At 42.3% G+C, this 22,893-nt stretch overlaps 2 pseudogenes; both read left to right on the plus strand.

Moving 5' to 3' along the window:
- Positions 1-2,574: 2,574 nt before the first annotated feature.
- LOC118847889 lies at positions 2,575-3,471 on the plus strand (annotated as a pseudogene).
- Positions 3,472-4,363: 892 nt separating this feature from the next.
- Positions 4,364-8,089, plus strand: LOC118845897 (annotated as a pseudogene).
- Positions 8,090-22,893: the final 14,804 nt, after the last annotated feature.

Genomic DNA, 22,893 nt, shown 5'->3' on the forward strand with positions numbered 1-22,893 from the left:
CTGGCTACACAGTCAATTAAAAGTCATTCACCTAACAATGAAGTAACAGAGGATGACCTTTTATGGAATATCTATAAGTGCCCCACCATCTCTCCAAGGAATTTCCATTCCAAGTCATAAGGACTCTGCTGGAAGAAGCTTCCTTAGCTTCTCCACGTGGGGAGATGGCTATTAGAGGTTCTTTGTACATGTTCCAGTCCCTGATGAAGTTAAATGCCTTTGCTTTGAACTAACTGTATCCTCTTTCTAACTAGAAAATAAACACATTAGGATATTCATGAGCTACAATTGCAAGTGAATATGGACTCATTGGAACATGAGATACCACTTCTAGAGTGCTGAGTGTGGGAGGGTGGTACCCCAGGCTTTATATTCATATTCACCATGTGAAAGCACACTAAGGTTAATATTTTAACTGTAGTAATTGTAATATGACAATATTACAGCCTGAAGTCCTTCATCTCACTTAAATGAAAAATTTAGTCAGCTTTCATTTGAATAGTCAACTTATAAAAGCAACATCTTGGTTTTCTGTTTTTCTGTTTTTGGTGATCAGACTAAGAATGGAAGTGTCTGTTTAATTCAATTAGAAGTATTTTGAATCCACCTTAAACTGTAATTATAATTGGGGATACTAAAAAGAAGGAACGACCTTTTTGGTTAACTAAAGAAAGTATCTCTCTGTCTTTATGAATGTCTAACTCTAGGGAGATGACCCCATTTAACCCTGTATCTGATTTGTTTTCCAGGAATACAAATCATCTCTAGAGATGGGCTTTCCAATAAATTAACATTTCCATAGTACTGTCTGTTGAAACCCAGATGTCTCAACATTAACACAACCATATTTCTGGTAAACCCTAAATTTAAACTATGTACTTTTGTTTTCCTTTATGATGGAATTTTGTCTGCAACTCTGGCTCAAAGGATCAGCTGTGTGAAACTTTCTCTTTATCGATGGAGACAGACTATTCAATGCCCCAAACTTGCATGAGGGGCAGGCAGAGTTGGCAATAGTGGCAGAGAAGAGAGATCTGGTCTTTTCAGTCTCTTTGGGCTTTTTCTGGCTTCCAGCTTTGAAAGAGAAGCCAAACTCTCTTCAAGTTGCTGAAGAGAGAAAGACTCTAGGAAGAGGTGACCATGTAGAGAAGCAAACAGTCTCTATCATATCTCTATCCACAGCTTCCTACACTAGAGATTTCAGGGAATTTTTTCCATCAAGTGAGATCTGGGGATCTCTCTTGGTTGAACTGAGCTGTCTCCCCAACAACGGGAGGACTCCTTCAATTTGTATTATCTGGCATATATTCTCATATGTATATTTTCTCTGAGGAGTTTAGCTTGAACCTAAAAATGGTGTCCCCTAGACTAATAATAATATTTTAGAGAGTTGATACATATAATTCTAGCATGGTATTCCCTCTCTCCCTGAGGAAAGTAAAGTGGCTAATCTCTGTTCCCAATCTCCTGCTTCCCTTCCTGGCAGGAATTAAAATCTCCCTTGGAGAAGGGTGGGGGGAGAGATATCTATTGTCATCTCCCTATGAGCCATACACACAAAACCCCTCTTGCTATATGTCTTTTTTTCTTTTTCTTTTAACTTTTACCAAGGTATGTTAACTGAAAAGATACAGCAACTACCAAAGCACAAAAACATTCTACAACCTGGGACAGACATTCCCCTCTACCACCTTGGTCTCTGAGAAGAGTGGACTCATGCTTAACATGGTTGCTCCTTGGCATTCACCCACCAAGTTCACTTCTTGGTATAGACAAGGGTGGGGAACCTTCATCACGTGGCCTTGAGGCTGAAGGTTCCTCATCCCTGAACTGAGCTTCCTCTGCCCAGTAGATTCAATTCTGGTCACTAGGGGCTGTGTTGGTTTTTCAGCAGACTCAGCTTTAGCCATCACAATAGTCTCTGCCAGGGACTCTCTCTGGAGGCTTCTCCAACATTTTGAAGCTCACAGGGCTACAGCCTGGTCCACTCTGACTCAATATTCATTCATCCAAGAGAAAGAAAAATATGAGGCAAAGAAATAGGCTCACCATATGTTCTTGGCCATGTCTTAGACGGAGTAGTGAAGAATATGGCAGTCAAAGTGGCTGCTCCTTTTCTGCCCTCTCCACTACCCCCAATCCCAGACATTGTAGCAGCTTTTTTTTTTCCTTGTGAACCACAGAAACTGAAGGCTAAGGGTAGAGAGAATTTCAACAAGGAGTAGGGAACTCCACTGTTGAGTTCTCTTTCTCTCCAAGCAGAGATGCTTAGATAAGATGGTCTCTGACAGATTGTGGCTAAAAGAGTATACAGGTTGTTTTGTTTTGTCTTTTTTTCTCCCCGCAATCGTTTCTTAAGGCACAATAATACAATAATCACATTCATGTGTCATGTCTGGTTAAGTCACTCCCTGGTACTTCCCACCAACTTTGCTTCCAGTAAGTACTTTGCCCTCACCAATGGTACTGCTATAAATATTTTTATATATATGATACTCTCCTTTTATTGTTCACCTCTTTGACATGTAGGCCTGGAAGTGGGATCAGCGGATCAAAAGTATAGTATGGCTCTTTCCCCTCGCTCAAGATGGCGGACAAAAAGCCTCCAAAGGAACCAAAGGAAAAGAAGGTCAAAAAGGAAAAAAAAGAGAACAAAAAGGAAGATGTGGCTGAAAAGGTGGTGAAAAAGCCTCGAAAGCATTGCAGTCGGAACCCAGTCCTGGCCCGAGGGATTGGTAGATACTCCAGGTCTGCAATGTATTCCTGGAGAGCCATGTACAAGCGGAAATGTGCTGCACCAAAAACCTGGATTGAAAGGAAAAAGAAAGAGAAGGTGCCTGCTACTATCTCAAAGCCAGTTGGTGGTGATAAGAATGGAGGAACCCGTGTGGTAAAGATTTGAAAAATGCCTTGGTATTACCCTACTGAGGATGTGCCTAGAAAGCTGCTAAGTCATGGCAAAAAGCCCTTCAGCCAGCATGTGAGGAGACTTCAAGCTAGCATCAAGCCAGGCACTGTTCTGATCATGCTCACTGGCTGCCACAGGGGCAAGCGAGTGGCTTTCCTGAAGCAGCTGGCTAGTGGCTTGCTACTGGTGACTGGACCTCTGACCATCAACCATGTTCCTCTGAGAAGGACCCATCAGAAATTTGTCATTGCCACCTCTACCAGGGTTAACCTTTCAGGTGTAAAAATTCCAAATCATCTTACTGATGCTTACTTCAAGAAGAAGAGGCTCCATAAACCTAGACACCAAGAAGGAGAGATTTTTGACACAGAAAAAGAGAAATACGAGATTACAGAGCAGCGCAAGGCTGATCAGAAAACAGTGGACTCTCAGATCCTGCCCCAAATCAAGAAAATTTCTCAGCTCTGTGGCTACCTGCGTTCTGTATTCTCTCTCTCCAATGTAGTTTATCTGCACAAACTGGTGTTTTAAATGCCTTCCAGAGAACTCTTATTAAAATATTTGGAATACTTAAAAAAAAAGTATAGTATGTATAGTTTGCTTTCAGGATAATGTCTGGTCATTTTTTGGACCAGCTGGACTAATTCTACCAATAGTGCATTGATGTGCTTGTCTTTCCACAGCCCTTCCAAAATTAGTCATTTTTGCCTTTTGTCATCATTGCCAATCTGATGGGTATGAAGCGAAACCTCAAAGTTGTTTTAATTTGTGTTTCTCTAATTGTTAATGATTCAGAACCCTCTGAAATTGTTGTCTTAAAGGCTGAAATTCTTGCAGTTGACTTTCCAATGTTTTAACTCTGCCGTTCAGAATTGGTCCATGGGACCCTTCCAACTGACTTGTAGCCGAAACTTATGTTTTTGTCTCCATTAGAATATGAGTTCCCCTATGTCCAAAGGGCTCCAAAACTGTGCATACCCTTTGACTCAGCAATACCACTTCTAGGTCTGTATCTCAAAGAGATCACAAAAATGGGGAAAAGATATTTATAGCAGCTCTTTTGTGGTGGCTAAGAATTAGACATGAGGGGATGACCAACAATTGGGGAATGGCTGAACAAGTTGTGGTATATGAATGTAACAGAATACTATTGTGCTATAAGAAATGATGAGCAGAGAGACTAGAGGAAGAGACCTTCTCAAGGACCAGTCCTTCTCTGCGAGATAAACCTTCCCCAGGGACACCTGGCCCCTAGCCTCTTACCTGCTTGTTCTTCCCCCAGCCTCTACAGCCCTCCCTCCAGTGAGGGGCACCATCTACCTCTGCTACTCTGTCTGTCTGTCTCACCCCACCAATCTCTGTATCTGGATTTCTGAGCATAAATATTTCTGTGAGCCATTTTTTTATTTGCTTGTTGTCAGACTTCTCCTACCCCAAATAAGAAACTCTTCAGAAATGTTCTTCCTGTTCTTAACACTGCCTCTTCTGTGGGTCACTGCCAACTGTTGCAACAATCTGCCACCAACAACCAGCATGCAGAAAGCTGCCAGCACAAGTCTTTGATCTGTTTTACTAAGGAAAGCAACATTAAGGGGTTAACAATCTTACTTTAATCCAGCATACAAATATTATTCACTTAGTTCAGGGGAAAAAGCCAGCACCCTGAACTTCAGAGCAAATACAAACTACCAACATCAATAGACAGACCTTGTCTGATTCAAATCTCAATGCATAGTTACCAGAGTCTAACAAAGTCCAAACATCCGGGTTTACAAGCTGGAGGGCTATTAACTACAGCTGCCTAGAGTCTCCACATCAGCATTCCACCAAGAGTGAGAGCCCTAAGCAAATATCTCTGCTCTCTCTTGTTATACACTTTTTAGCTGTCATCAAATGTCATCTGAGTGACCAGAACTTAGGCTCCTGCTATTGGCTCTGGTCTTAGCAACTCCCCTTAGGACTCTGAGGGCTTCATGCCCACGCAGGCTTAGCACCTAGTAGGTAGGGGTTTGGGCCTGGGGTTTAGCACCTAGTAAGACTCAATCAAAGAAAATTAATCATTTTAAAACAGTAAGAAAGTCCCACCTTAATTGATATTACACTCTACCCCTTCCAGGTTCCATGGCCAAACAATCTAAATTAAATGGCCATGGATCCTAGAACAAATAGAAGCATTATACATTGTGATCCAATCCAGCAGGAAACTAAAACATATCATTCACAACACAACAAAACATATCATTCAGTGTCATTCCCAAATATTTGTTTACAATACAAACATGATCCACCCTTAGGTCCCAGTAAGTTAATCTCTTCAATCAATCATCCCCCAAAATACTTGTTTACAATACACCATGATCCACCCCTAGGTCCCAGCAAGTAACAATCTTCTTTAGTGAATACAAAATGTCTAAGTAAAGTACTTCTTGAGCACGGGTCCTTTTACACACACTGCCCATTGCAGGCTTCCTCCCAGTACCCTCAGGCATGGGCATGCTTTTAGTTAGCAAAGTCCCAAAGCAAACAAACGAACAAAAAAGTCCAAATAAAGTTCTCTTGGGGATATGTCCTTCTCCCCACACTTCCTCTTGGCACCCAAAGTCCCAACTCAATGAAAAAGTCCAAATAAAGTTCTGTTGTCAGTCTGCTCTCCCCATACTGTTCCAGCCCCCTCTTACAAGTCCTGAGGGGCAGCTGGGTAATAAAGCCAACAGGGTGGGGTCCCTGGGGGTCCAAGATACTTCCCCCACCCCACTATAAACAAATCCACACCTCCCTCCTGGGTCCCAAACAGGCCAGGGGGAGGCAGAAAAAAGGCACACTTATCTCCTTGCTGCAAAATTTCCATGTTGCCCCAGGGCTGAATTCCAAGCCCCTGGGTTCCTGGTCATATAGCTCTGGCTGGTCTCTCCTGGCTTCTGCTGGAATCCAGGTCTTGATGTAGGCAGTTCTCCATCTTTGCACTCACATCACTGTGTGGGACAATAATTCCACCAAAATGAAATAACAATCAAAGGTCTCTCAAGGTAAAGACAGAGGCTTTATTTGCAAGTCTTGCACGAGAACTGGGCATCACCTACTCCAGGGCAGAATGGGGTAGGGAGGCCACTTATAGAGAGCAGACAGGAAGTTTATATACCCCTCGAAGACAATTCTAAGAAATGCCCCTAAAAACCCCCTTACAAAACAATTCTAAGAAAAACCCCTAAAACCCCCTTACAAAACAGTTCTAAGAAAAATCCCAAAGTGTGGAACTCTATCCCCATTGGTGGGGATAATTGGCCTCACGTTCCTGAAACAAGGAAAGATTCTTAATCTAACACCTTAACCCCAAACTAAAAGACAGCAGTTACAGGCATGATGCAGGATGTGGGTATATGTGGTATATGTGCAAGTCTAAGCACGGAGGGGGGGGTTAACTTTAAACTTTATGATATAGCTCAGGCTTTATGGAGAGTAAAATATTAAGTATCCTTTTCCTTAAATGAGAGACTTTCAGCCATTCCACTTATCACCAAAGTTGGCTGGAAGGTAGCTCACTGCCCTCACCTTTCCAAAGTTCTCATGTAGACAATCTTCTGCTCTGTCTAGGTCAATATGTCGGCAGCCACTGTCAGCTTTTTCTCTCCCCTCACCAGCTGCTCCCGCCAAATCTGTATGAAGGCCATTCTCCATTTTTTCTCTGAATTCTATAGTAAGGCAGTTCTCTGTTCCTGTTTCAAAATTCCTCATACAATATAATCTCAAAACATTCACCCTTTTAGCACAGACCTCCAGAGCCAGGCTTATCAATTTAAGCCCTCAGAAGGAGGGATTATCTTCAAGGGGCCCTGCTCTGGGCTCCTGGGAAACCACTGGCCTGTTTTCCTTCAGGGCTTTGTTGCTCCTGGGGCTGCAGAGAACCATAGCCATCCCAAGTACAAAGAGCAATCCAAAAACTGAGAAACATTCAACCACCCCAGCACACTAAAATGCCATACTTTCCTTTTAATTTGCAGATCCTGCCATGACTATGCCATTTGTGCAACAATCTGCTAGCAGCTGCTGAAGGGGTGTAAGACCCATCAACAACCAGCACACAGAAAGCTGCCGGCACAGGTTATTTGATCTGCTTTACTAAGGAAAGCAACATTAAGGGGTTAACAATCTTACTTTAATCCAGCATACAAATATCATTCACTTAGTTCAGGGGAAAAAGCCAGCACTCTGAACTTCAGAGCAAATACAAACTACCAACATCAACAGACAAATTCAAATTGAGACAAATTCATTGAGATTCAAATCTCAATGCATAGTTACCAGAGTCTAACAAAGGCCAAACATCCGGGTTTATAAGTTGGAGGGCTCTTAACTACAGTTGCCCAGAGTCTCCACATCAGCATTCCACCAAGAGTGAGAGCCCTAAGCAAATAGCTCTGTCTTCCCTTTTTATGCACTCTTTAGCCATCATCAAACATCATCTGAGTGACCAGAACTTAGGCTCCTACTATTAGCTCTGGTCTTAGCAACTCCCTTTAGGACCCTGAGGGCTTCACTCCCACACAGCCTTAGCACCTAGTAGGTAGGGGTTTAGCACCTAGTAAGACTCAATCAAAGACACTTGATCATTTTAAAACAGTAAGAAAGTCCCATATTAATTGATATTATACCAACACAGACAGGAGTGAGAATAAGATTATTGGTGGTCAGACAGTATTCCCCACTCCCAGCCCTGGAGCTGTTAATCAATGAGAATTTCTGCTGTGGGGGTGTCCTACTGTCCAATTGCTGGGTCCTCACAGCAGCTCACTGTACCCACTGGAACTTTGGTCTGGGGAAAACACAATATCAGGCACTGGGAGTCCTATCAGCAAGGTAAGGGTGAAGCGCTGGGTTCCCTACCCCAACTACAACCCCAGGACCACCAATATGCTGCTCTGCCTGGAGAGGTCAGTGAGGCTGACCCACCAAGTTCAACCCATTCAGCTGGCAAAAGACTGTGCCAATCCCGGCACAAGCTGCCTGATGTCCAGCTGGGGTGCTGTGTCCAGTCATTTCGCTATATTTCCCAGCACCCTTCAGTGTCTGAAGATCAATATCATATCTGAGGAAAAATGCAAAAATGTTTACCGCAGAGCCATCACTTCTGGCATGGTCTGTGCTGGGGACAAGGAAGGTGGGAAGGACACTTGCCAGGGTTGATGAGGGCACAGTCTCTGGAAACCCCCTTGAATCTGGAATACAGTCTCTGGAAGCCCCCTTGAACTGTCCTTGAATCTTCCAACTGGATCTGGCCTTCCCCTAAGGCCACAAGCCTCACATTATCATTAGGCCCAAATCTCTACCTAGCCTCACCCTTTGTTGTCCAGCTACTTCCCCACCCTTGATGTATCGGTATCCATGCCTTCAGCTAGTTCCCACCCTTAATCCCATTACCTCACCTTGCCCTCCTTGGACTTCCCCTCAAGACCCTCCCTGAACCCCTCCTCTAGTCACCCCAGACCACCCCTCAATCCCTCCTACAATCTTTGTGTATATAATCTCCATCTTGCCTCCATGAAGGTCCTCAGATTCAATCTAATTCAGTAGGTTGAATCTGGCCCGCTTGTGGAAACAGGCGTCACAAAGGGGGGAGGGGGGATTTCTTAAGACAGCCCATTGTGGTGAATCCCTAATAAACTTTGTCTTTTCCCTTGGCTGAGAAGGCTTGAGTCGAATTCTTTTGGCAGGACCGGGCGTGTAGGTATTTTGGGGTCTCAAGCCCCCCTAGAAACCTATGGTTCACTACCCATCATCATCTTGCTTAAACCTCTTCAATGAGACTTCAAAAAAAAAAAAAGAAAGAAAGAAATGATGAGCAGACAGACTTCAGAAAAACCAGGAAAGACTTACATGAACTGATGCTGAGTGAAGTGAGCAGAACCAGGAGAACGTTGTACACAGTAACAGCAACATTGTGCAGTGACCAGCTGTGATAGACTTAGCTCTTCTTAGCATTGCAAGGATCTAAGACAACTCCAAAGGACTCATGATGGAAAAAGCTATCCACTTCCAAAGAAAGAACTATGGAATCTGAATGCAGAATGAAGCAGGCTATTTGCTCTTTTTCATTGTTGTTTCTTCTTTCTCGTGATTTCTCCCATTGGTTCTAATTCTTCTTTACAACACGACTAATGTGAAAATGTTTAATACGAGTGTATATGTAGAGTCTATATCAGATTACATGTCATCTTGGGTAGAGGGGAGGGGAGAGAGAGGGAGAAAATTTAGAACTTAAAATCTTGTGCAAATGAATGTTGAAAACTAAAGTAAATAAATTAAATAAAAGAAAAAAGATTGTGAGTTCCCTGAGAGCAAAAAAAAAAAAAAGTCTTACTTTTCTATTTGCTTCCTCAGTGCTTGAAACAGTAAGCACTTAATAACTGCTTTTTTATTTATTCTCAATTCCCTAAAATCAATTCAAATGAAACTCTTGCCATTTTTTCAGCAAAAGAGAAAAAGAGGATAATATCATGTCCAGCAGTCACATGTTTGGGAAGATAATCGATCACCAAGATAGAGAAACAAAGTGCAAAAGTAAACAGGAATGGGAAGAAAGTTAACCCAAGTAAATGGACTGTCAATCCCTAATTCCTTTGTCAGATTAGTTCCTGGAACTACACAGTGTATTTTAAAATAAACCTTAAAACAGCTGGACACAGAGGAGAGGATCAGATGACACTGTGAGGGATGATTATTATGAAATATTATAAAACTAAGATTCTAAATTCCTAACCATAAGAAGAGGAATAAATAATACTTACGAATCTTAGGACTGCCCGTGTAATTTATCTTAACATTTACACAGCATGTATGTGTGGACCAAAACCATTCATCTAAGGACTCAGAAATTTCTAGTTTCAAAATTATGACTCAAACATTCCACATCATAGCATTTATAGTTTCTCCCTTAGCTCATCTGCACAAATACATCAGTGTTCTGATTTAAAAAACAAAGACAAAAATGGTTTATATCTAACCCAGAATACAGCTATGCTACCATGGGCATATTTTTTTCTTGGTCATAGCTAATGTGGAAATTTGTTCTGCGTGATTATTTATCTTTGTAACAGGTATTTTTCTTGCTTTGTCATAGTAAAGATGAGGGAAAAGTGGAAGGGAGAGAATTTGGAGCCAAAAATAAGATTAAATTTTTTTCCTGGTGATAACTTTTATAGTTTAAAGATAAAAAAAATTAGACTCTCACATCTCTATTGGGACAATGGTAAAAATATAAATTCTTGTAACTTTTTTAAAAATTACATACATCCAGCCATAGCCTAAGAAGAAAAACAAGAAAAACACTAAAATAAAAAAGTGTGACCTAGATAATTAGATATGAAATATAGTTCAAATTTCACAGAAAGGAAACCACATCATACAGGACATCTACATTAATATCAAATAAGTCTCATTTTGATTAAAACAATTTCTAAAAATAAAAAATCAAAGAAGTTAAAAAAGAGAAAAAAATTCATGTACACATGCAGGCCTGTTTTTTTTTTCCTTTCCCCATATTCTCACTCAGTGCCGCCACTGTTCGTGGAAAGTCATGGCCGTGTGCTTTTTTTATACACGCTCCAAGAGTCTCATGAACTTGGCATAGTTTAGCTTTGGCTTTTCGGCAGGCTGTATTCACATTCTCCCAAGTTTTTCTTTGAAAACAAGAGTGCAAACTTCCAAAGCATACAGGAATACGCAGAGTACACTGAAGTCAGCTCAGGGACAAGTATGTGGAATACTTTACCAAAATAAAATTAGCCCAGTCAGATAAATGGTTCACATGAAGAAGTAAATTTTAACAGCTTCTAAGAGTAAACCACATATATTGAAATTAGGCAGAAGAGACAAGTACATAAAAGGGTGATGAACAGAAATAAGGGTCAGGAAAGAGGGAAGATATATGTATAAACAGATAAGAGATTGGAGGCTGAGTTGGAAAAGAAGCATGTTTAATTTATTAAACACTTTGAAAGGAAAACAAGCTGTATGCCATATAGATTCACAACTTCGTGTATAATCTTTTTCTGGTCTACTTTGTGTAGAGAATCCCTCTCCCAGGGTCAGGCAGGCTACATCTTCCCCTCAGGGTTCCAGGGTCCCCAAGGGGATTGGGAGGTGTCTTTTTTTTACTGCTGGCTTGAGCTCTGCCTCCCTACCTAGTTCCCTTATTGCGAGCTGCCAGTGACTAGCCCCCAAGTTCCATTTAACTATTTAACATGAATTAGCTTTTGCAAATGGATATTTAGTTCAAAGCTATACTAAGAACCAATGTACATTTTCCCCAAGTATCTCAGGGACCCCCATACTCTACATAACATTGGTCCAATCTATTCACACCCAGCCCCTCTCTACTGGATGAATCCTTGTCTTAGGTTCCTCTAGCTTAGGTCCAGAAATTTACTCTTGAAGGTCATTCTTTGCTCTTTGAGGGAACTGATGCTGGAAAAATTAGGAAGTCAAGGCACCTTCCTTTGTTCTAGAAACTCATGAGACCAAAGGAGTCCAGTTCATTCACCTAGAATGGAAAGAAACAAATGCAGAAACCAAGAGCCAAGTCTTTTCACAGGACCACATGGCCTCAGAGGAGAGGAGACCACCAGGCTTCTTTCTCCCTTTACAACCCTGTCTTTCTCTGGACAACCTAAGCCAAGGAGTCACTGTAACAACAATGTGGCTTGCCACTACTATGGCTGTGTAAGGCCAATAACAACAGCACACGGAAGGGCTGCCAACACCAGCTCTTTGATCTGCTTTTGTAAGGAAAGCAACTTTAAGGGGTTTACAATCCTACAATTACACATACATATACCGTTCACTTAGTTCAGAGGGAAAAGCCAGAAAAGCCAGCACCCTGAACTTCAGAGAGAATACAAACAGAAATTACAAACATACATTATATAAACAGAGCAAACACAAACAGAAACCAACAGACAGGCTTCTATCTGTCTGACCAAGGAATTACATAGTTAGAGAGAGAGGCACCAACATCTGGGTTTTCAAAGAAAGGTGGGGCAGTGGATAGAGTGCTGGCCTAGGAGTCTAGAAAACCTAAGTTGAAATCTAGCCGAATTGATCATTAATTTATGAAATTATGAAATGGGGCAGGAACGCTCTGTTCTTTGGGTTCTTGCCAAGAATGAGCATGATGGCAGTGGGAAGTGAGGCTTTAAACAGAAAGCACAGAGACAACTGGAGAAAGGGTTACGGGAGGCAAATAGCCTGGGGACAGAGCTAGGGTGGTGAAGGAAGGCAGGCAGCATGAGAAGGGGAGGGCAGGGAGAGAGGCACAGATAATCATGATGTAACCATTGATTAGAGCTGGAGGCATTGGAGTCGGCAGCATGGATCTGATGGAGATGGGTGAGTGTCTGGGTGGCAAGAGTTTGAGGTCTCACTTTGCAGGGTTTTGGGGAGAACAGACTAATTCTAATCGGTGCCACCTTGGCATTAGTTCATTAACATATTCAATTCACCTCAGAGTTGTCAGTAAAACGTTAAAGTTAACATATCCACATGATAACAAAGTTACCAGCACCATTTGGGGTTTGCTGGTCTTACTGTGGATGTCTTGAACTTCTCTGAGGGTTACATATCACAAGAACAGAAGGTCCTGACAGCAAAGCCTCCATAGCTTCCCTTGATTCAGCACATATGACCGGGGCATGACTTTTGGTAAATAGATGATAGGATATGTAAATTATTTTCCTTTGATCTTTGGGACGGTTTGTATGTGACTTCTGGGTTGCCCTTTGCAATCTTACTTTCTGCTATTGTCACGTTATATTGACTACTTATAAACTTACTAGAATGGACGTGGGGTGCAGGGGACCAGAACAGTATACAGTTTTAACACAGATACTCACTAGCCATGTGACCCTAGGCAAGTCATTTAACTGCTGTCTACTTCAACTTCCTCATCTGTAAAATGCACCCACATCCCAGGGTGGTTGTGAGGCTAAAATAATAGTCATAAAGCATTTTGCACTATATTAGTGCAAAATATAATAGTGCACATTTTGCACTATTTAAAGCACTATATAAATGCTAGCAACTACTATTACTACCACTACTACCACCACCACCACCACTACTACTACTACCACTACTACTTTCAAAACTGTCCCACATGACTTTACTTCCTTCTAAGGTTCCTTATATTCTCTTTTTTGCAATTAAAATAATGTTTCAATGATCCTCCTTTTTTCATCAATATTTTTAACCTCCCCTATCTTCCCCAACCCCTAACTGTTAGGGGCTGAGTTAGAGCTGAGCCCTGCCCTCCTCGGACCTCCAGGCCCAGGGGCCTGCTGAGATAAACTCAGGGCTTTGAGTTATGGGTGGAGCCAGGAGGAGGGGTCTCGCCTTTGTTGCCTCCCTAGCAATTCCAGGTCTTTACCCGGACCTGCCTGAGCACATGGAACTTCCGGTTCTCTTCCTGGCTTGCCAGAGCACGTGGAGTTTCTGGTTCTTTACTTTGACTGCTTGTCCGCAGGGAGCTTCAGGTTAGGGAGGGAAGAGAAGGGGAGGAGAGTAGGCGGAGTTGGGGCGGTTCTAGTACCCAGGTGTCTTGATTTTTACCTGTCTTTCACCCACGTAACCAAAGAATGTACCTACATCACTAAAGATATAAAAGTGCTGCTTGCTGAAATAATAAACGGAGTCATTCACCATCTTTCGGCTCCCGCCCCATTCATTGTCCGAGAGATCAGGCCCTTTGCTAGGCAAAGGCCTGGGGCTTGGGGGGAACCCCGAGTATAGTTGCGAGGCTTCGGGAGCCTGTAACACCTAACTAGGAAAAAAAACAAGATGGGGAGGGGAGGACTTTGTAACAACTAAATATAATCAAGCAAAAAGGAATCCACAGAGGAGCCATGTACCTAAAATGTATATCTCTTTGTTCATCTGGTGTCCATCACCTCTGTCAGGAGACAGGTGACATGCTCCACCACAGTCCTCTGGAGACATGGCTGGTCAAATCAGAATTCTTATGTCTTTCGAAGTACCGTATTTCCCAGGGTATAAGACGCTCCCATGTACAAAACATACCTTAATTTTGGGGCACAAAATTTGAAAAAAAAATGTATTACATAAAGTTACTGAACTCAAGTTTTATTCATCTGCTCATAGCTTTCAGGCATCTTTTGGGCAAGTGTGATGAGTGTACGTATACTTAGTCCATTCTGTTTCATGAACCTGAAGCACCAATTGTGTCCTCCTTTGAAATCAGTAACTTCATTTTCATCAGCAATTCTTTTTGCCTCCTGCTGAACCATCTTTGGGGACACAGGAATTCCAATTGCCCTTTGCTCTTCAATCCATATCTTCAATTCCCTCTCTAAATCAGGCCATTCTGCTGACTTGCCTCTCATGGCCTTCTTCTGCCATGGCATTTTCAGTAGGGTTTCTTCTTCCTGTAGCCAGTCTCAGATTGTTTTCTCAGTTGGAGGAGGCCCAAACTTACATTCAGCAGCACGATTTCCATTCACTTTTGCAAACTGGATCACTTTTAACTTGAATTCAGCACTGTACGAAAATCTTTTCTGAGCCATTTCTGGGCAGAATGTGGCAAAACGTAACCTAATATACTGGTAACAAACGGAAAACGATGAGTGCAAAGACAACAAGCGCAAAAAAGGGGGAAATGCAAGTAAAAAAATCTACAGCCACTGTATAAGACGCACCCAGTTTTTAGACCCCAATTTTTTTTGAAAAAGTGTGCATCTTATACATGGGGAAATATGGTATGTTTTCTGTACCATGTTGTTGTCCTTGTGGAAACAGCTCCCTTGGTTCTGTTTATTTCACTCTGGGTCAGTCTATACCACCCAGGATTATCTTTTATCACCACTTTTATCATTTCTTATGGCACAAAAATAGTACATTACAATCACATACTGTATCAGGAGGGCCGAGTTTATAATCTCAAAGAAGATCATAAACATGTCTGAAAGGTTCGGAATCGCCGGATAGAAGAAACTCTCAAAGTAGAAGGCAGAAGAATCAAAACATTTATTTAGGCTCCACAGTAACCAACCCATGAACCAGAAGCCCCATTTTGATATGTTGGTCATAATCTTCCAGGCCCAATAGGTACGCCTTGAAAGAGTAACCAGGAGGCTACAGAGAAACATGATTGCGTAAAGCAAAATCATGTTTCCCCCTTGATGGTAATAAGATTACCCACTGGACTGAAGTCTTTGTTCAGCTTCCTCCCGTAGATCAGCTCTGCTGCTGGCAGCTCCTGCCTCAGCTGTGTCTGTTTCTGAAACTGAAGCTGCAACTGAAACTGACGATGTAACGGTCGTAACTGCCTCTGTAACGGTCGTTGTAACTGCCTCTGGCTCCAACCGGAAAAGGAAAAAGAGGAAGAATCTTCAAGCTGTCCTCTCCCCTCTTATAGGGTTTCTGACATCATCAAGCTCCGCCCAAATGACCAGGGCCGATTGGTTCCTGAGTTGGCTCCTCCCCCTAGGGTAGACCAGGTTCTGGAGCTAACACCTCCCCTCAGCCAGCCCCATGACTCCCCACACAGGAAGCCGTCTGCCTCCCGGCATGCTCCCCGGGCCTCCTGCCCCGGAAGAGCAAGCCACAGTGTCCAGAGGCTCAATGAGGCAAGCTGAGCCATTCAAAGAAAACAAAAGCCATTATGGCTACATTCCACCCCTTGTTATAGGATACATAATCTAATCAGCCATGTATCCTAGAACATACATTGTGATTCAATTACAAAGGAAACTAAAACATATCATTCATTATAAAGCAAAACATATCATTTGGTGACATTCCTAAACATTGGTTTAACGATTCAAATGCGATCCACCCCTAGGTCCCAGCAAGATAATCTCTTCAATCAATCATCCCCAAAATAATTATTAATAATTCAAATGTCCACCCCTAAATCCTTGTATCCATTACATAGGATCAATAATATCATAACAATAAAACAACACAGCAAGGATAACACAAAATAAGTAAACAGAACACTATCATCATTTCCACCCCCCTTGAACGATTGGGGCTCAAAATCTTGGGGTGAGGGGTGAAGGTCTCATTTTCCATAGCTTCTTCATGCTGAAATTGGATGTAGAGATGGCCCTGCCCCCAAAAAGTCCCATTCCAGAGGTCATTTCTTTAACGAGCTGGCAGGAATTCCAAGAATGCTACATGCTTAGGCAGTCACCGGAAAGTGCAGGGTGCTTAAGCCTGAAGGAAACAAAACTAGCAACAAGGTTAGCCAAAACAAAGGACAAAAAGAATAGACAAGTATGGACTATAATTCTTCAAATAAAATCATCTCAAGTTTGGTTGAGATTTCAGTTATGCAAAGATCCAACATCAGAGCCAAACTCAGGTGGGAAATGTTTCTTTTCAAAAGGAACATAATGAGGAAGCCAAGAGGATCCCACCCTAGATATAGACTAAGATTGTCCTCCCAGCCTTTCCCCAGATGTACAAGTTTTCATCCGTTGATCACACAAGGTCACCTTCACTCTGAGTGGCTTGTGGGCTTGCAGGAGCAGTTCTTATTTCCCTATTTCTCGTGTTATCAAGTCCTCTATCTCTGTACATTCTATATAATTCATTGGTTGGAATTCCATCTATCATTTCAAAACCTACTCCTGCTCTCAATAAAGCAGTAAACATTTCTTTCCTTGTTACTCTCCTTTGGCGCCAAGTTTGCTGGTTATACACTCTTCTCTCTCGAGGAGATCTATCCCTTCCCCAGTCACCTAAGTCATATAACTGTAAAATCTTATTTATCACTGTTGTAAGACGGCTCCCTACTTCTCCAAGCAATAAATTCAAAATTAGTTGTTTATAAGCAGGGGGAGCTGTCCTAATTATTAAATTCCTATGAGACAGTCCCATTGGATCATTGTAATATTTGTCTGCAGTTCCTATCATAATGGCAGTCTTCATTACCTCCTCCTTTAGTCTCATGATACAATCTCTAAGTGAATACCAGGGTCTGTGCTCAGTGGGCCACATAGAATCAGTATCATATCTCTTATTGCATCCCACAGCGGCTAATGCCAACAGAGTAGTCTTGCTATCACCATCTCCTTGCTGATGATGTTCCCTAAAAGCTTGTTGAACTAGAGGATCATGGCTGATACCTATGAATCTCATGCAGTCTGTCCCATCTACTGATATTCCACCGGCCCCTTGATCACTGAGTCTTACCATCCAAGATATCAATGGTTCTCCTATTCTTTGGCTGAATCTACTCAAAATATCTGTGACCTCTTGCGGTGAGAAATCTTCCTGAATTTCCCTTGTAACTGAATCTTCACCTCGGGTTTCTGTCTTCCTCCTTTGTATGGGTCGAGCCCTTGTCTGATCATTTAACCATCTCCTATTCTCTGTGTGAGGCACATCCTGAACCCCAGTAGTGTTTTGTGCCTCAGCCGGCTCTTTCTGGGCTGGGTTGAAATGCACTCTGGGCTTTTTTGGTCTCCTGTTGCTCTTAGCCACATTAATAGAAAAGTTCTCATTTGAGTCAGTTTGGTCTTCTGCTATCTGAGATTTCCCTTCTTCCTGTGGGGTAGGAGTGCCCCCATGTCTTTCACTTAATCTCAATCTTTCGTATACTAGCCGGTAGGCTGATAACACTATCCAGCTTTGCCTAGATAGTGATGCCCCTGACTGAATCCCAACTTCTCGTAAACACTTTTCTAAATCCCTAGGATCTCCTCTCCGTAGCCTTGGTTCCCAGTTTTCACAGGGTCCAGCTTTTTTAGCCAATTCTTTTGCTAGGGAGGAATAAAATGGATCCTCCCATCCTGGGATATTTATCTCTTCCTCTGGAATTGTTCTGCTTCTAAATAGAGATCTTATACCTAGCGATCCTGTTCGTGACGCCAAATGTATCAGGAGGGCCGAGTTTATAATCTCAAAGAAGATCATAAACATGTCTGAAAGGTTCGGAATCGCCGGATAGAAGAAACTCTCAAAGTAGAAGGCAGAAGAATCAAAACATTTATTTAGGCTCCACAGTAACCAACCCATGAACCAGAAGCCCCATTTTGATATGTTGGTCATAATCTTCCAGGCCCAATAGGTACGCCTTGAAAGAGTAACCAGGAGGCTACAGAGAAACATGATTGCGTAAAGCAAAATCATGTTTCCCCCTTGATGGTAATAAGATTACCCACTGGACTGAAGTCTTTGTTCAGCTTCCTCCCGTAGATCAGCTCTGCTGCTGGCAGCTCCTGCCTCAGCTGTGTCTGTTTCTGAAACTGAAGCTGCAACTGAAACTGACGATGTAACGGTCGTAACTGCCTCTGTAACGGTCGTTGTAACTGCCTCTGGCTCCAACCGGAAAAGGAAAAAGAGGAAGAATCTTCAAGCTGTCCTCTCCCCTCTTATAGGGTTTCTGACATCATCAAGCTCCGCCCAAATGACCAGGGCCGATTGGTTCCTGAGTTGGCTCCTCCCCCTAGGGTAGACCAGGTTCTGGAGCTAACACCTCCCCTCAGCCAGCCCCATGACTCCCCACACAGGAAGCCGTCTGCCTCCCGGCATGCTCCCCGGGCCTCCTGCCCCGGAAGAGCAAGCCACAGTGTCCAGAGGCTCAATGAGGCAAGCTGAGCCATTCAAAGAAAACAAAAGCCATTATGGCTACACATACCACAATTTGTTCAGTCATTCCCAAAATGATGGGCACCCCCTTCCCCACCCCTACTCCCAGATATTAGTTCTTTGTTTTTCTTTTTTCCTTTTAGTCTCCCTTTCAGGATCAGAAACATTATTTTCCTGGTGACTGCCATTTTTTCCCTTCTGTTATCTTCCCTCTTACCAAACACCTTCCCTCTTTTCCCTATCCTCCTATTCCTTCTTGTTTTGCTATTTAGTCTAATGTATTTCTACACCAAATTATTTGGAAGGGTATGTGTGTTGAATCATTCTTTTTTAAAAAATATTTATTTATTTTTAGTTTTCAACATTCACTTCCATAGGATTTTAAGTTCCAGATGTTCTCCCCCTCTCTCCCCTCCCCACCAAGACAATGTGTAATTTGATACAGGCTCTACATATACATTCATACTGAACCTATTTTCACATTAGCCATGTTGTAAAGAAGAATTAGAACCAATGAGAGAAACATGAGAAAGAAGAAACAACCAAAAAAAAAGGGAAAAAAGAGAGAGAGAGCAAATAGTATGCTTCTATCTGCATTCAGACTCCATAGTTCTTTTTCTGGATGTAGATGGCATTTTCCATCATGAGTTCTTTGGAGTTGTCTTGAATCCTTGCATTGCTAAAAAGAGATGTGTATCAAAGTCACCGCACATTGTGGCTGTTACTGTGTATAATGTTCTCCTGGTTCTGCTCACTTCATTCAGAATCAGTTCATGTAAGTCTTTCCAGGTTTTTCTGAAATCTGCCTGCTCATCATTTCTTATGGAACAATAATATTCTGTTACATTCAAATACCACAACTTGTTCAGCCATTCCCCAATTGATGGGCATCCTCTCAATTTCCAATTCTTGGCCACCACAAAAAGAACTGGTATAAATATTTTTGTACATGTGGGTCCTTTTCCCATTTGTATGATCTCTTTGGGATACAGACCTAAAAGTGATATTGCTGGGTCAAAGGGTATGCACGGTTTTATAGCCCTTTGGACATAGTTCCAAATTGCTCTCCAGAATGGTTGGATCAGTTCACAACTCCACCAACAATGCATTAATGTTCCAATTTTTCCATGTCTTTTCCGGCATTTTAAATTTTCCTGTTTTGTCATGTTAGCCAATCTGACAGGTGTGCTGTGGTACCTCAGAGTTGTTCTGATTTGCATTTCTCTAATCAATAGTGATTTAGAGCATTTTTTAATATGATTATAGATAGGTTTAATTTTGTCCTCTGAAAACTGCCTGTTCATATCCTTTGACCATTTATCAACTGGGCAGTGTCATATCATTCTTTGTCCATTTCTAATATTTGCGCTCCCTTCTCTTTCATTTCTTAAAACCCTCTGAACAGAACCAACCAATTCTTCTGTTTTTCTTCTTTAATTCCTTCAATTCTCTTTGAAGAAGGTCCTGAAGGGTTGTTTCCTCGTAGGGAAGTGAGCACCATATCATCATATAGATCCTTCTAATTGCTCGTACAAATTTACTTTTTTATGTTTCTCTTTACTGTTGTGTTTTTATTGCTAAGTTCCTACTCAGTTCTGGTCTTTTCATCAGAAATGCTTGAAAATCCTCTATTCCACTGCAGATCCATTATCTTATTTTTCCCCACCCTAACTCTCCCCGCTTTCTTAGAATCACACTCAGATGTGCAAGGCAAGTTATTTTTCATTCTAAGAATATACCTTTTGCTAGCTGTGTGACCTTGGGCAAGCCACTTAACCCTAATTGCCCTGCTCCCCTTCAAAAAAAAAAAAGAATATACCTTTTGTTTTTGGAATGTATTCCAAATCTCCTCTCATTTCTAGTGAAAGCTGCCAGGTTTGGGGGTCATCCGGACTGTGGCTCTTTGGTACTTGAACTATTTCCTTCTGGATGTTTATAGTATTTTTTCTTTGATGTGGAGGCTCTGGATTTTGGCTTTGAGATTCCTGGAACCCTGGGGGAGAAGTGAAATGTAACACACTTGGCCTTCAGGCAGTGGGCCAGGATAGGCACTATTATACTTTTAAATCTGTTTTCCACACAGCTACCAAAGTAGATATTAAGTGTGGATCTGATTATATTGTCTCCCTCCTTGGTGAACTCCAGTGGCTTCCTATTGTCCTTACAATAAAATGTAAGCTACTCTGTTTGGCCCTTCGCAATCTGGGCCTGCCTTTTCGGTGTCTGGTACATGACTCCTCTTCCTGCTTTCTGTTCTCCAGATAAACTGACCTTTTTCTGTTCCTCACACAGGCCACTCAGTCTCTTATCTCAGTTGCCTTTGCCGTGGCTGACCTGCATGACCAGAACTACTTCCTCCTCACCTCCACCTTCTAGATAGAGTCCCTGATTTCAATCATGACTCAGACTTGTAGCATTCCTTACTATAGCAGTGGATAGATGAAATGGGTTTTGAACCTGGGACATTGGAAGGCTGATGGCGCCTTCCTCAGAAATAGGGAAATTTGGAAAAAGCAGGGCTCATTTGTAAAATAGGGGTAATAATACTTATACAGCCTTCAGAGGTTGTGGTAACTATTCATCTACGTGAAGCAGAATGAGGATGGTATCTTTTAAGTCAGAGAAGAAGGTTTAAAAGAGCAATGATTGGGATTCTAGGCAGCAAGGGGCCCTCAAACGGTGTATTGGGGATCCTTGAAGGCTTTGGCTTTTGTTTCCTTTGGCTAATTCAGTGTATTTCATTGAGTCTTACTGGGTACTAAGCCCCAGGCCCTAACCCCTATTAGGTGCTAAACCTATGTGGGTGTGGATTGATAACTAAGGTGGGCCCCAAGGTGGGGCTAACTAAGGGAGGCCTGATGAGATCTTTGCTCCTAAGTTTGCCCCAAACCCCTAATTACTAGGTGCTAAGCCTATGTGGGTGGGAAGCTTCCAGGGTCCTAAGGGGAGGTGCTAACTCTAGAGCCAATCATAGCAGCCTAAGTTCTGGTCATTCAGATGACGGTTGATGACAACTGAAATGGTATAAGAAGAGGAGACAGAGCTATTTGCTCAGGGCTCTCACTCTTGGTGGCACATTGATGTGGAGACTCTGGGCAGCTGTAGTTAAGAGCCCCCCAGCTTGCTGGGATGTCCGGACTTGGTTTTCTTGGTAACTATGAATTGTATTTGGTGTGTTTGTAATTTGTTTGTATTTTGCGCTGAAGTTCAGGGTGCTGGCCTTTTCCCCTGAACTAAGTGAGTGATATTTGTATGCTGGATTAAAATGAACTTGTTAACCCCTTAACGTTGCTTTCCTTAGTAAAGTAGATCAAAAGAACCTGTGCTGGCAGCGTTCTTGCTGTTGGGCTTGTGTTGGTTTTTCACCCCCACAACAGCTGCTAGCTGGATTGTTGAAACAAACGGATAAAGATCTGACTGCAGAAACTGGGTCCAAGAGCTCCATCTGACACCGACTGTGTGACCCTGGACAAATCATTTAACCTCCCATGGGAAGGTGACAACCAGTATTAGTAGAGAGAGTTCCCAAGCACAACAATAATAGCCACAATTTATATGGCATTTAAAAGTTTGCCAAGTGCTTTTTAGAGAAGGGGAATGGGAAGGGAATAAGCATTTGGTAGCATCTACTGTGTGCTGTACAAGTACTGTATCATTTAATCCTCACAAACACTGTGGCAGGTGGGCGCTAATATTATCCCCATTTTGTAGAAGAGTAAACTAGGTATTGTTATTAGTGCCTTACTGATACAGGGAGACAGAGGTTCAGTGACTTGCCCGCAGTCCCACAGCTGGTAAGTATCTAAGGTCCAATTTGGACTTTGGATCAGGTTTTCCTGAGTCCAAGCCTATCTAGATACTGAGCCACCAAGCTGCCTAATCAATGATGCCTCAGATCTACTACATGCACACATATAAACACACACACACACACACACATATCCATATACATACAGTATATATAGTGGGAAGTGATATATGGTATATTCTTATATGTATAGCTGAATATTGTGTATATAGTGTGAATGTATGCATACATATAGTGCATCTATGATTTCAGTTGTGTATATGTGTATATAATGTATGTATTGTCTATGTATGTGTGCATGTGGAGTTCTATCTGTATTCATAGCTATAGATATGTCATATAATCTCCTCCCTGAAATACACTGAGAACAGGGACAGTTTCGTTTTTGTACGTTTATCCCTAGTGCCTACTACAGGGCTTGGCACACAAAAGGCGCTTAATAAATGCTTGCTGATTGACTAGAACTTCCAAGGACGGTTCAGGGTCTAATACCTAAGCATGCAGAACCTCCAATGCTGTTGCTTGAAGCACAGACTGAGCTTCCACCGCGCACCACGGGAGCCTCCGAAGCACT

The sequence above is a fragment of the Trichosurus vulpecula genome, chromosome 4 (genome assembly GCF_011100635.1).
Source record: "Trichosurus vulpecula isolate mTriVul1 chromosome 4, mTriVul1.pri, whole genome shotgun sequence".
Taxonomy (NCBI): domain Eukaryota; kingdom Metazoa; phylum Chordata; class Mammalia; order Diprotodontia; family Phalangeridae; genus Trichosurus; species Trichosurus vulpecula.